This window comes from Ursus maritimus, unplaced genomic scaffold (genome assembly GCF_017311325.1).
Source record: "Ursus maritimus isolate PB19 unplaced genomic scaffold, ASM1731132v1 scaffold_5, whole genome shotgun sequence".
Taxonomy (NCBI): Eukaryota; Metazoa; Chordata; class Mammalia; order Carnivora; family Ursidae; genus Ursus; species Ursus maritimus.
Genome location: NW_024426663.1, coordinates 32,353,700 through 32,361,521, shown reverse-complemented (window position 1 = coordinate 32,361,521; position 7,822 = coordinate 32,353,700). Strand labels below are relative to the sequence as shown.

Genomic DNA, 7,822 nt, shown 5'->3' with positions numbered 1-7,822 from the left:
CTGGGGTCTGGGCTGCTTCTTTGGCATAGGTGCTATGGATTCCGTATCCGCAATCAATAGCTGTCTAATATGAATTTATAAAACCTATAAACTCCTACATTACTGGGCAGTGAAACCAAGTAAGTATTTAAATGGCCAGATGCCATCTAAACCAGTCAGGGCCTGGGGACTTGGGTACCCAGTGCCATGTTTTATATGCCACACACAGTGTCTCCACATCAGGCGATCTTACAGGTTTCAGGCTCTCCAATGGTCATTTGTCATCTCCATTTTTTATCGAAAAAAGTTGAAACTTAAAGATGAGCAAACATTTCAGTGTCTCACCCACAAAAATCTGTTCAGGTAGGATCCTCAGCTCTTGGTTCCTGTTGTCAATGGCATTTGTGATAAGAACAAATGAACCAAATCAAATAAAGAATGATAGTTTCAGGGAAAAAAAGTCATAGTTTCAGGATAGCTATTCTATGCCCCTGATAACAATAAATATAGTACTGCTGTCTGCAAAAATATGATCTAAACAAATAACAACATAAAAAATTCCCAAGCTTATTCAGTACGCACGCATCAATCTCTGATGATGTCACCAGGAATTAATTGAGTATAAAATATTGTGCAGAAATGCAGGTGTTCTCATGGCAATGAAGACTAACAATTTTATAAAATACAGCAGTGAGCCCAGTGTCCCATCATCCTCCCCTCCGTCCCCTTCTTCTCTGCGTCTTCCTTCCGCTGAGGCAGCAGTGCACAACCGAGGGAGTTGTCAAGATTACTAATCAGAAGATGGATCATGGCTGTGTGGCCTATAGCTCTGCCTGAGCTCGGAAGAGAGTCCCAGTCACTCTCAGATGGGAATGGCCTCATTAGCGATGATATGGAGGCAGCAGCCTGTCTTCTCTAAAAGAGAAACTGGTATTAGCCAACTTCCTAGGGTAAGTTAAATTCCTTTGAGCTTATTTACCAGCTTGAAGATGGACATATCCTTTATGAGCAGAAGCTTTAGAGTGAGATGATGCTAATGCCTGATCCCTGTGTCTCATTGGTGCAGCACAAGAGGTGTGACCAGTCACATGGTGTCTGTGGAGATGTTGCTCTCTCCTGTCTTCAGAATGTGCTGGAATCCAGCCTTCTGCTTGGCTGGATTTCTGAGTTGTGGGGGGTTTTGTATGCTTGTTTGGAAAGGGAGAGAATAATGTTATCACCTTTGCAGCTACCTACTACGGAGGTCTTAGAGCTTCTTGTTCACCTACTGTGTGCCAGGCTGTGTGCTCAGTCCATAACACACACATGATCCCATTTAAAGGCAATCATTGTCTCTTAAAGTAGATATCATATCTCACCATTATACAAATTGATACTCCAAGAGATGACGTTTCTTTCTCAAAGCCAAATGCAGTAGTAAACGATTGAAAAATTGGGAGCTCAATATGTGTCCTTTTCCTATCTGAGAGCTACTCCCCAGGACTGTAGCTGGGCCCGGTGCCTAAGGACTGGGAAGAGGCTGCCACTGCACATTTGGTGTGTAGCAGCAGAAACCTTTCTGCGGTATCCACCTGTGTGAAAAATAAGGATGTGTCCGCATTGGCCCAGCTTATCAATCAAGTGCCTGCCACTCCTCCCAGCCAATGAGAACTGAAGGACAGCAGAGGCATTCTTTTCTTCCTCTGCAGTTGAGAATCTACAACTGAACCTCGATGTATAACTAGCTGATATGGGTGGCCAGAAGAGGTATCTAGAGCTTACTAAAATAAGAAACATTCAAGTGGTATGTGAACCACCCCGTGTTACCTGCTCCCTGGTACCCAATGCAAACCTTCCTGCTTGGACTCTTGAGAAAAAGATGAAGATCAAAGTAATCAATTTTACCATTCGTTAAACAGTCTTGGTGTGGTATGGTTGCATGCAGGCAGAAAATCATCATAAATTGAGACACATTTTTGGAATATAAATTTTTTTCATATTTGGGAATTTATATGCTCTGCTTAGTGGGGAAAATTATAAACTGGAGAGAACCATGTTGAAGAACACTGGTTCTCAGCATACAGGCAAACTGACCTCATCACCATTTCTGGGCCATCTGTCCTTCTTGTATTACCTCAAAGCAACACTGACCACCATAGTGGGAATAACTACGATTACATAACCATGCATCTGAAATTTTATCAGATTAGGATCTCATCAGCATTTTCTCCAAATCCGTGTCTTCCAGTTTTGCTGGGCATGGGGTCCACAAGAAATCACTGCTCTTCCAAGAATAGCTATAGAGACAGTCAAGGTCAACAGTCACAAATCAGAAGAACACTTCTCACACTTTTCCACCAAAATCTCCGAAAGACAGAGTCAGCCCATCACCTGGACGGTTAATCCAAAGCTAGTATCTTATATTACTCACGTCTTTAGAACTAAAGCTCCAAAAAGGTGCATCCTATGTGTCTAGTATTTCAAGTGCCACTTTATATTCTGAGGGTACAAATACAAAGTCTGATGTCCTTGGCTCTTAAAAATCAGGGCAGAATTAATTTTATTGTATAGCGATAACAAGAACAAACCCCAGTGCTCCCTCTTTTAAACAAGACGGTGCAAATGTGCATCAGCTTTGTATCCCGGTTGTGCTGGCAACACAGCCACCACGTCACAGAAGGGAGCGATTGTCATATCACTACCGAAGGGCTTATTTCCCAGGCAGGGCTCCCAGTCTGCAACAGAAGGCTGACTCACGGGAATGCTGCTGCACTTACCTAGCCTTGGCATCCCCAGAGAACCCTCCCAGTCCATCATTCCTTCCTTAGGGAGCTGGGGAGGTGAGTGTCCTGCTGTTGCTCTCTGGGACCATGTCTCAGCTGCCCCCAGCTTACCCAAACAGGTTTTCCTCCTGATTCAGATTCCCATATGGAATGGGCACCAAGGTGTGCAAGGAGTGGCCTCCATATGGTGAGGTCCTGTCGCAGCACTGCAGGCTGTTGTCACCAGGCCTTATCTGGCCGTCTGGGTCTATTTGTGAGGACGGTTGCCAGGCACCAGGCCTGTGGGCAGTGATTAAGGTAGTGCCAGTGAGTAGGGCTCCTGGCAGGACTGATACTTGGGTGGGACACATAGAGGGGTGGGACTTCCAAGAAATCCTGGGAGGTGCTGAGGGGGAAGTCAGATCCTGAAGGACACTGGAAGCTGGGGAGAGGGAGACAGTGCAAGGAGGAGCAGAGAATGTTCTGGAGGTTCTAGGAGGTTGTGTCAGAGGTAGTGCCATTCCCTAAAGCCCCCCCTCCCAAAGAGTCATCAGTCTCCTCCGCCTGCCAGACTTTCTTGGGCCACCATGGTTGCCGTTGGCTATCAAATTGCGCCAACTCTATAGAAGGATAAAGTAAATACTTGATTCCGTGTGATGTTTGTGTCTCTGTGTAGTGCCCTCATTGTAAAGCAGCCACTTTTTCTCTCCTTTCCTAGAGACAAAAACAACAACAAAAAACCAAAACCACAAAAAAACAGATTTAACAAAAATAAAGCTAAATTAATTTCTTTAGTTTTCAAGTAAAGAAAAGCATACCTACTGGAGTTAAACTTCTGTTTCCTCCAGATGCCTGGGGCATAGAGGGGTTGGGAAGGTTGTAACATCTTCTGGTGTGAAGATAAATAAAAAAGAGAAGGGAGAGGAAAAGAAAAGTGGAAAATAAAAAGGAAAGAGAAGAATAACTCAAGAGTAGGTAAAGGCCATTTCATAGTCAGGCAGTCGATATTTTGAGGGCTTGAAGAGCAAATAAACCTTCAGACTTTACCTCAATGGAATATGAAGAGATTAAAAGTATGAATTACATAGAGATCGTGGAGCTGGATTTTGTACTTTCCCCTCTACAAGCTGAGCAAGAGGAAATGGAACGGAGGGCCCAGGAGGGCAATAACAGCTGATACTTACATGGCACATACTATATGCAGATGCTATTGTGAGTGCTTCTCATGATTTAGTGCTCACAGCAACCCTGGGGGGAGAGGGGAAAGGGGCAGAGGACAATATCGCTGTCCTTCTTTTATAGATGTGAAACCTGTGGCCCAGAGGGTTCACATGGCTTGCCCAAGGTCACACAGCTTGTTAGTGGGACACCCAGGATTTGAGCACAGGTGATCTGACCAGAACCCACCCTGCTAGTCACGCCCCTGTACCACTTCTCTAGGATAGTAGTCTTGAGCGTGTGTTCACTGTTACTCTTGGGAAGGGTTTTCTAAGGCAAAACTACACATTTCAAAAGAGAAAAAATGGGAAGAGAGAAATGTCAGGCAGGTCTTGGAAAATAATCTGAACAAAGAGCTGAGTGTGGGAGGGCCAGTGAGACAGCCTCTACAAGGAAGCCCGTCTGCATAGTTGGATGGTTACAGTGCTCCCTGCACAGGAGCATGGGACAGGCTGAGCACAGAATCCCAGACTTCTCTTGGTTCTTTAGTTGGTTCTGAGTATTAGGTAATTAGAGGAAGGGTTTCCCAGGGATGTCATTATCTCACAGCCCTATCTCCTGCCTTAAAATGCTCAGCCTTGAGTTTCCAGTGTCCTTGAGTCTTGCTTGAAAACTCAAACTAGAGCTGAAGACAAAAATAAAAAACAAAACAAAAAAATGTTCTGCCTTAATTACCTAAGGGCTCCTTGATTATAGATAAAGCAGTCAGGTAGAGCAATACTGGAAATCATTCAGACACAGAATACACCGGAGTATTCTTGTTGGCCTTTCTGATATCATCCTACCTATATACCTTGTCTTCTTCCTCCTGGCCTTGAGGACAAATTGCTGGGAGAAAGTTGTCACCAGATGCCCTCGCCAAACTCCTTTCTTTTTGCTATTCCATTTTTTTCTTTTTGCTACATCTAGCATTTGGCAACCTCGGGTTTTCATGGTCTTTGCAGGGCCTGAAGAGCCACTGTGCATTTGGAATACTATTTAAGTGGTCTACAGCACTCTTCAGATGTAAATTCCTTGCTGAAAAAGAAACCCATAAATTTCCGTTCAACTAAACAAAGGCTGTCTGAGTAAATAAAACCTCGGAAAAAAATTAAAACTCTTCTTTATCATTATAACTTTTCCTCTCTGGATACATGAGCAAATTGGACAGGTAGGAATCCCTCTCAAAAATATAATCAATAAATATTGACATGAGAGGAGTGATAGTTGCTCCAGCTTGGGTTCCAGACCTCGGGCTTCAGAATTTCTGTAGATGAAGAGGGACATTGTTTCTAATAAGCATCTCTGATTAAACCACTTGGGAGGAAATAAAATCTTGTTACATGATGGGGTTCCTATTGTCCTTTTGCTTTTCCCCTCCCTTTTGTAGCACCCATCTAGGGGAGAATGTGCTATTTTCAGTGGGTGTGTGACAAGAATCCATTGTTAATTAAAAACTCAGTTCAATGAGGAGTGCTTCTCAGTTGTGATGCCATGACTGACTGCTCCATCTCAGTAACTCCTGAGGAATATCACAAATAAGTTGTTATTCGTAAGAGAATACTGAAGTGTGGGAATGAATTCCTTTACAAAAGACAAATTAGAGCTGACTCAGTATTCTCAGCCTTTCAAAAGTCACTGAAAAGCCCATGTATTCCACTACGCCTTCGTAAATGGCAAAGAAAGACAACTACGGCTCGTGAGAGAAACTGCACATGCTCGGTATATAGCCACGGGCTCCTCATACTCATTAGGATGACTACACAAGCACACAGAAAAGAAGTGTTGACAAGGAGGTGCAGAAACTGGAAACTTTGTGCCCTCTTGGTGGGATTTTAATGGTATAGCTGCAGTAGAAAACGGTATGGCGGTTCCTCAAAAATTGACAATAAGATTACCACATGATCCAGCAATTCTACTTCTGGGGATATATCCAAAAGAATTGAAAGCAGGGTCTTGAAGAGGTCTTTGTACACCATGTCCATAGCAGCATTATTCACAAGAGCCAGAAAGTAGAAGTAACCCAAGTGTCCATCAGGGGATGAATGGATAAACGAAATATGGCATATACATACAACGGAATGTTATATTCAGCCTAAAAAGGAAGGGAATTCTGACAAATGCTACAACATGGATGAACCTTGAGGACATTATGCTAAGTAAAATAAATGGGTCACAAAAACAAACACTGTATGAAAAGGTCAAATTCATTGAGACAGAAGTTAGAAAGCTGGTGTCCAGGGACTGATGGGAGAGGGAAATGGGGAGTTGCTGTTTAATGGCTTGAGAGTTTCCATTTTGCAAGATAAAAAAGCGTACTAGAGATCAGGTGCTCAACAGTGTGAATGAACTTTACTGAATTGTACACTCAAAGACAGTTAAGATGGTAAATTTTATGTTATGTGTATTTTACCACAATTTTTATTTTTATTTTTATTGTTTTTTTAGAATTTTACTATGGGTCTATGAGTTACACATGAACTGTCACCCAGCAGGTACACAAGGTGGGAAAACCACTTTGGAAGACGAGTGCTGGGAGGCTGCAGGGTGCCTCTGAGGACACAGTGGGCTCCTTACCCTCTTCCTTTTTCTTCATAGTTGTCCTCATTGACTCTATACATTGGTCATCAAGCCTATTATTTGCAAAATCTTGCTGATTCACCCTTTCTTTTCTGCCCTTGCGGTCTCCACCCCCTCCTACAATCTGCATTCTAAGCCATCTCCCTGACTCTGTCTTCCTCCCTTCCTCCAATCCTTACAGTAGGACACTTCCATTCCAGTGTTTCTAAAAGACCTCTTTGCCCATTTCACTAGCCTGCCCAGAAAAATGTCCTAATCTCCCCTAATCGCTGCATCGTGTTGAACCTTAGTACCCTAGGCTACCACCCTTCCCAGCAAGCTTCTAGCCAGATCAGACTCTCCATCAGTCTCCCCTCTGTGCCGCATGAAAATCTTCCCATCTTGAAATACAGTAGTTCTGAGTTCATCTATTCGGGAGCAACCTGGAAGGCCCATGGCCTGTGCTTCTCTGTCATCTGTCAGAGCCCTGCACTCTGGGATAGAGGTGTGAGTCACTCAGCTGGGAGGGAGCCTGCCATCATCTGCATCTCAACATGGCCTCTGCTTGATTACAGAATCAAAACCTCTTGTGTTTCACTGTTCACTGTGGTTTATGGAAGAAATGAAGTACCACCGTGGTATTGATGAAATTGGGAGCTCACAAAATTAAAAGGCCTGTTAGGCCTTTCTCTTCTCTACAATTCAACCTCTCCCCCTTCAAGAAACCTTCCCTGGTTATTCCAAAGATTTGTGTTCTCTGCCCTTTCTTTGTTCTGATGGCAAGAGGACCTCTGACCCATAACGCTTCGCACTGATTTATATACTATCTGATGTTTTCCCATAATTCATTTGTCTGAACCTTACCTCTCCAGCCAGACTGTGGATATTTTTAAAGGTTAGGAACTATATCTTCTGTCTCTTGTTTTCACCATATCACCAAATACAAAGCAGACACATTACAGATGCTCAATAAATACCATGGATTATTGATCTAGACGCAGAACCCTAGTGTCTCAAAAGAGTACCTGATGGCCTTGGAGAGATGATGCCCTATGTTGATCCTCCTAGAGAGAAGGTGTCTCCACTGTGATGTGGCCCATTTCAATGAACCATCTCATTTCTACTTTACTTCCCTAGGATTTCTCTTTTCAACCTTGAGAAATGACTGACATGGGCTGGGATAATCTGTCGTTCTGGAATTCTATATCAAAACCGAATAATGAATGGGGAAATGCCAAGAGATTTAGTTCCTTTTTTTCATATCATATTTTCCTCTTTCCCTCTTTCCAGGGACGGATGGGAGAGGGAAATGGGGAGTTGCTGTTTAATGGCTTGAGAGTTTCCAT

The 7,822-nt window shown here is 43.4% G+C and overlaps 1 long non-coding RNA gene across 1 annotated transcript; it reads right to left on the bottom strand.

Annotated features, from left to right (window-relative positions):
* Window positions 1-655: 655 nt before the first annotated feature.
* On the bottom strand, window positions 656-2,965 carry LOC121100647. Its single transcript, XR_005832362.1, has 3 exons — window positions 2,853-2,965; window positions 2,053-2,255; window positions 656-894 (listed from the first exon to the last, which is right to left on the bottom strand). It is a non-coding gene; the product is annotated as an uncharacterized LOC121100647 (long non-coding RNA).
* Window positions 2,966-7,822: the final 4,857 nt, after the last annotated feature.